Below are 7565 nucleotides of genomic sequence, written 5' to 3'. Positions count from 1 at the left end.
AAAAACACTCTAATTTCCGAACACACTTAATGATCGAAATTGCCACCACAGTACTCCTGTATATGTCCTACTCATCGATCCATACAATTAACCCTCAATGGTTGCGTTGCTAAAACTGAGCAATAGAACAATAGGTTAACTCCTCACAGTAGCACGTCAATACACGACGATAGGAAAAGTCCATAAAAATGACGGAACCGTGCTCAAGAAACATGTGCCCAATGGCAAAAGTGGACATCAATGAATTAATTTGGAAGATTAAGCAATTAACAGAATGTCCCTAAACAATAGTGTATGTTCGGCTGTGTATTTTTGGCTAAGAGATGCTTATCAATTGGCTAATGGCACATCAATGAATTCGCGGGCAATATTCTGTGATCAAAATAAATATCTCAAAACAATAGTATTCATGTGCATTCATTATTGTTTTATTATTACAACAACGTAAAACACAAATGTCTTAAAAGTGGTGACAAAGACGAGGAGTGGAGATGTCTAGTTTGCAGAGGTTTGTGGCTCAATTTCAGTGACCAATCCAGTAAATACGGCGGATGTAAAAGTCATCTGAGCAATATAGATTTTGTGGAGAAGCAACTTTTCCACCAATGAAAAGCTCAAAGAAGTGGCTTATTACGTGGACATGTATATAAGCCAAATACTCTAAACGCGTGATGTTGATGTGGAGGGAAAAAACGGAAGACCTGGAGAAAAATCCACGTGACCACGGAGACGGAGTGGAAACTCCAACTATACAGGTGTCATGGTCGGGATCGAACCCAAATCCTTCTGCATACAAGGCGAGGGAGCAACATTTCACAACTGCGGTGCCAATTAAGAGTGGACCTTGTGTATGTATACTCTTTGGTTCTTTCGGTAAAGTCACGTAGGTAGAAAAAGAAAACAAAATAAAAATAATTTCTCACGACGTTTCGATCGCAACACAAGCAATCGTCGTCAGGTGGAAAAAAATAATCCAGAGTGGAACTGCTGAACCAGCGAGAGAGCTGTTACAACAAGTGGTTATATTTCGATTTAAAGCTTTCGTGACTGCAAGGATTCATCTTCTTTGGTTCTTTCGGTAAAGTCACGTAGAATGAGAATAAAATAATAAATTGATAAAATAAAATAACACGCTTGTGTTGTGGCCTAAACGTCGTGAGAATTTTATTGTGTTATTTTATTGTATCAATTTATTACTTTATTCTCATTGTACGTGACTTTGTCGAAAGACCAAAGAAGAAGTGGTTATATATGTGGCGATGGGCAAGCAAGCTGGGTCTGAGATGGAAAGCAATTCCATCCACGGACGCAAGCAAGTCAGTTGTGTTAATGGGGGAGATTTATTCTGCCTGAGGACGACCGTTTGTGTTGCGATCGAAACGTCGTGATATATTATTTTTATTTTGTTTTATTTTTCTACCTACGTGACTTTACCGAAAGAACCAAGAGTATGGTTTCCTGCAGTCACGAAAGCTTCAAATCAAGATTGTGTATGTATGTTTAACTTCTTAGCCAACCATACTAATCGGAGGTGTAGGCCAACAAGATGGTCCAAGTGTTGGCACATTTCAGAAATTTCCCCAAATGACCTCATCAGCAGTGAGTGTTTGAACAGCGACCCTCAGCGAAATCCTAATGGGAGGGTTAAGCGATTGGCATGAAGTGCTATGAAATTGGGATTTGATTCCAGTGTATTATTTTCCTACTGCCAAAATTATTTCAGTACGATTTATTTACTTAATATGAAACAACTTTCCATGAATAATGAAAAAATAAAATAAGGTACATATAGTAATAAAAAATACATTTACAATTGTAAATGTTGTACATTTAGGCTCCTACATAGCCCGCAACATTTACAATTAATGACACATTGTAAATTGTTAATGTTGGATGATAAAGGTTGACAATGATGGTGAATGGTGAAACGTTTAAACTAAACTATTGCATTTGCTATGGAACACCTTCCAAGCTATTCGCTACTTTTCAGAAGCAAACTGTTGACTAATGATAGCTGAACGTAGAAGGTTATCACGTTGAAATTCATAGCAGCCAAATAATCTAAACGCAAATTTGTAAATGTGTAAGGGTAACGTGAACAGCAAGAGAAGGTAGTTTCAATGGGAATGGAGCAGCCTTAATCGATAGTGGTGGTGAGTTTAACGACACATTTATATTCAAGAGATCTAACCCAAAAACCTCTATTATGGAAAACATTGGTCACGAAAGCCGACATGTTAAACGGAATAAAAACAAACATTTGAATCGAGTGTAAAATAAGTGTGCCCATTGATTTAATGATTATCAAATTAAATTTGCAATGCAGAGGTTTCGTTGATCAAATCTAGCGTACATTAGTGTAAATGTTTTTTTCACCCAAACGAAATAATTACTGTGCAGTCGTGCTTGTGATGTCACAGGGGATTTTCTAACCACGTGTCATGACAGGAAACCTGTAACAATGCGTCACGGCCGGAACTGATGACGTCACCACTGGGAGTGCTATAAGAACGCACGCTCGCACTTGGCACTCACACACGGACTTTGACAACACGAGCGGCAAGATGCTGATGCTACTGCTGCTGCTGTTGCAGTTCTGCATCAAATTTGTCCGGTTCCTCTTCTCCCTCTTCGTGGGCAACAGAAGCAAAGCTTCACATCTCATCCCCAAGCCACCATGCCCGAACCCTGGCACGGATTCACTGGCATGGACTTTGGTATTGCTCATGATTGGGTTGATGGTCATGACGGTTTTCATTCAGGTCATGAAGCGGCGTCATTGGAAACATGGTAAGATGATGATTCCTGTTTCACACTTTACAGCCTTGTCAACGTTTGAAGTGCACAACGCGACGCTTCGACAGCAGAACGAGAATCTGGGGTGGAAAAGAGCGAAGATGCACGAGGAAAACACGATGCTACGTGAAGGGATTGAGATGACTCGTCAGGAGTTTGTGGCGATGCACGCGGAGACGATGCTACAAGAGCGAGTGATGTGGCAACATGAGATGCTGCGTAAAGGAAATGAGAGGCTGCATTTGGAGAACGTGACGCTGCGTCGAAAGAAGGAGACGCTCCTTCAGGAGATTGAGACGCTTCGTCTCGCCACTGCCGCCGCCACCGCCATTACCAACGCCACCACCGCCAACACCGACACCAATGCCAAGGAAATCAGCACCACCGCCACTGCCACCAGCACCGCTATCAATGCCACCAACAGTACCCCCATGGCCAAGAAGAAAAATACCAAATTTTCTTGGTTCAAAAAACATTTTCATTAATTTATGATGGGGGCAATTTTGGGAATAATTTAGTTTAAAAATTACCCATTTAAAAAGTCACACACACTTACACACAAAAACATCGACAACCTTCAGCATAAAATACCCATACAGGTGCTTTGTTTTCGTGGGGCCGTGTGATGGTTGAGGCCCCACCACTGAGTGAAACTGTTCAGGTTCATCCGACTGGGCATTTGCTCTCATTACGAGACACAGAGAGATACGGATATAGACATGGAGACAGTCAAGGAGACACACACACGGACACGGAGATGAAGACAAAGGTCTCCCTATAGCCTTGTTGTATATATTGTTAAAAAAAATATACATTGTAAAATTGTCATTTTATCAAAATAAAATAGTTATTGAAGTATGCAAATGTATTCAAATTATATAAATTAGGATCGGCTTCGTTGTCTCGGGTGTATTACCAATCTTGATAAAACAATTATTCTCGCTTTAACTTTTACTGATTATGTTTTAGTGTTATTATGTCCGGTCTCAGAATTCAGAGGTCGCCACAGGATACAGTTCTTATAATTAAGATAATTACGCATTAACTTAGGAAGGAACCACTCAGACTCTTCTGTGTTAAGAAACTTTAATATCTAAAAACACTCTAATTTCCGAACACACTTAGTGATCGAAATTGCCACCACAGTACTCCTGTATATGTCCTACTCATCGATCCATACAATTAACCCTCAATGGTTGCGTTGTTAAAACTGAGCAATAGAACAATAGGTTAACTCCTCACAGTAGCACGTCAATACACGACGATAGGAAAAGTCCATAAAAATGACGGAACCGTGCTCAAGAAACATGTGCCCAATGGCAAAAGTGGACATCAATGAATTAATTTGGAAGATTAAGCAATTAACAGAATGTCCCTAAACAATAGTGTATGTTCGGCTGTGTATTTTTGGCTAAGAGATGCTTATCAATTGGCTAATGGCACATCAATGAATTCGCGGGCAATATTCTGTGATCAAAATAAATATCTCAAAACAATAGTATTCATGTGCATTCATTATTGTTTTATTATTACAACAATGTAAAACACAAATGTCTTAAAAGTGGTGACAAAGACGAGGAGTGGAGATGTCTAGTTTGCAGAGGTTTGTGGCTCAATTTCAGTGACCAATCCAGTAAATACGGCGGATGTAAAAGTCATCTGAGCAATATAGATTTTGTGGAGAAGCGACTTTTCCACCAATGAAAAGCTCAAAGAAGTGGCTTATTACGTGGAAATGTATATAAGCCAAATACTCTAAACGCGTGATGTTGATGTGGAGGGAAAAAACGGAAGACCTGGAGAAAAATCCACGTGACCACGGAGACGGAGTGGAAACTCCAACTATACAGGTGTCATGGTCGGGATCGAACCCAAATCCTTCTGCATACAAGGCGAGGGAGCAACATTTCACAACTGCGGTGCCAATTAAGAGTGGACCTTGTGTATGTATACTCTTTGGTTCTTTCGGTAAAGTCACGTAGGTAGAAAAAGAAAACAAAATAAAAATAATTTCTCACGACGTTTCGATCGCAACACAAGCAATCGTCGTCAGGCGGAAAAAAATAATCCAGAGTGGAACTGCTGAACCAGCGAGAGAGCTGTTACAACAAGTGGTTATATTTCGATTTAAAGCTTTCGTGACTGCAAGGATTCATCTTCTTTGGTTCTTTCGGTAAAGTCACGTAGAATGAGAATAAAATAATAAATTGATAAAATAAAATAACACGCTTGTGTTGTGGCCGAAACGTCGTGAGAATTTTATTGTGTTATTTTATTGTATCAATTTATTACTTTATTCTCATTCTACGAGACTTTGTCGAAAGACCAAAGAAGAAGTGGTTATATATGTGGTGATGGGCAAGCAAGCTGGGTCTGAGATGGAAAGCAATTCCATCCACGGACGCAAGCAAGTCAGTTGTGTTAATGGGGGAGATTTATTCTGCCTGAGGACGACCGTTTGTGTTGCGATCGAAACGTCATGATATATTATTTTTATTTTGTTTTATTTTTCTACCTACGTGACTTTACCGAAAGAACCAAGAGTATGGTTTCCTGCAGTCACGAAAGCTTCAAATCAAGATTGTGTATGTATGTTTAACTTCTTAGCCAACCATACTAATCGGAGGTGTAGGCCAACAAGATGGTCCAAGTGTTGGCACATTTCAGAAATTTCCCCAAATGACCTCATCAGCAGTGAGTGTTTGAACAGCGACCCTCAGCGAAATCCTAATGGGAGAGTTAAGCGATTGGCATGAAGTGCTATGAAATTGGGATTTCATTCCAGTGTATTATTTTCCTACTGCCAAAATTATTTCAGTACGATTTATTTACTTAATATGAAACAACTTTCCATGAATAATGAAAAAATAAAATAAGGTACATATAGTAATAAAAAATACATTTACAATTGTAAATGTTGTACATTTAGGCTCCTACATAGCCCGCAACATTTACAATTAATGACACATTGTAAATTGTTAATGTTGGATGATAAAGGTTGACAATGATGGTGAATGGTGAAACGTTTAAACTAAACTATTGCATTTGCTATGGAACACCTTCCAAGCTATTCGCTACTTTTCAGAAGCAAACTGTTGACTAATGATAGCTGAACGTTGAAGCTTATCACGTTGAAATTCATAGCAGCCAAATAATCTAAACGCAAATTTGTAAATGTGTAAGGGTAACGTGAACAGCAAGAGAAGGTAGTTTCAATGGGAATGAAGCAGCCTTAATCGATAGTGGTGGTGAGTTTAACGACACATTTATATTCAAGAGATCTAACCCAAAAACCTCTATTATGGAAAACATTGGTCACGAAAGCTGACATGTTAAACGGAATAAAAACAAACATTTGAATCGAGTGTAAAATAAGTGTGCCCATTGATTTAATGATTATCAAATTAAATTTGCAATGCAGAGGTTTCGTTGATCAAATCTAGCGTACATTAGTGTAAATGTTTTTTTCACCCAAACGAAATAATTACTGTGCAGTCGTGCTTGTGATGTCACAGGGGATTTTCTAACCACGTGTCATGACAGGAAACCTGTAACAATGCGTCACGGCCGGAACTGATGACGTCACCACTGGGAGTGCTATAAGAACGCACGCTCGCACTTGGCACTCACACACGGACTTTGACAACACGAGCGGCAAGATGCTGATGCTACTGCTGCTGCTGTTGCAGTTCTGCATCAAATTTGTCCGGTTCCTCTTCTCCCTCTTCGTGGGCAACAGAAGCAAAGCTTCACATCTCATCCCCAAGCCACCATGCCCGAACCCTGGCACGGATTCACTGGCATGGACTTTGGTATTGCTCATGATTGGGTTGATGGTCATGACGGTTTTCATTCAGGTCATGAAGCGGCGTCATTGGAAACATGGTAAGATGATGATTCCTGTTTCACACTTTACAGCCTTGTCAACGTTTGAAGTGCACAACGCGACGCTTCGACAGCAGAACGAGAATCTGGGGCGGAAAAGAGCGAAGATGCACGAGGAAAACACGATGCTACGTGAAGGGATTGAGATGACTCGTCAGGAGTTTGTGGCGATGCACGCGGAGACGATGCTACAAGAGCGAGTGATGTGGCAACATGAGATGCTGCGTAAAGGAAATGAGAGGCTGCATTTGGAGAACGTGACGCTGCGTCGAAAGAAGGAGACGCTCCTTCAGGAGATTGAGACGCTTCGTCTCGCCACTGCCGCCGCCACCGCCATTACCAACGCCACCACCGCCAACACCGACACCAATGCCAAGGAAATCAGCACCACCGCCACTGCCACCAGCACCGCTATCAATGCCACCAACAGTACCCCCATGGCCAAGAAGAAAAATACCAAATTTTCTTGGTTCAAAAAACATTTTCATTAATTTATGATGGGGGCAATTTTGGGAATAATTTAGTTTAAAAATTACCCATTTAAAAAGTCACACACACTTACACACAAAAACATCGACAACCTTCAGCATAAAATACCCATACAGGTGCTTTGTTTTCGTGGGGCCGTGTGATGGTTGAGGCCCCACCACTGAGTGAAACTGTTCAGGTTCATCCGACTGGGCATTTGCTCTCATTACGAGACACAGAGAGATACGGATATAGACATGGAGACAGTCAAGGAGACACACACACGGACACGGAGATGAAGACAAAGGTCTCCCTATAGCCTTGTTGTATATATTGTTAAAAAAAAAATACATTGTAAAATTGTCATTTTATCAAAATAAAATAGTTATTGAAGTATGCAAATGTATTCAAATTAT

Source organism: Petromyzon marinus (genome assembly GCF_048934315.1).
Source record: "Petromyzon marinus isolate PM22_M1 ecotype Great Lakes invasive population chromosome 68 unlocalized genomic scaffold, UKy_Petmar_22M1.pri1.0 chr68_unloc.1, whole genome shotgun sequence".
In the NCBI taxonomy this organism is placed as follows: Eukaryota; Metazoa; Chordata; class Hyperoartia; order Petromyzontiformes; family Petromyzontidae; genus Petromyzon; species Petromyzon marinus.
The sequence above is the reverse complement of the archived record's forward strand: the minus strand, read 5'-3'. Positions refer to the sequence as shown.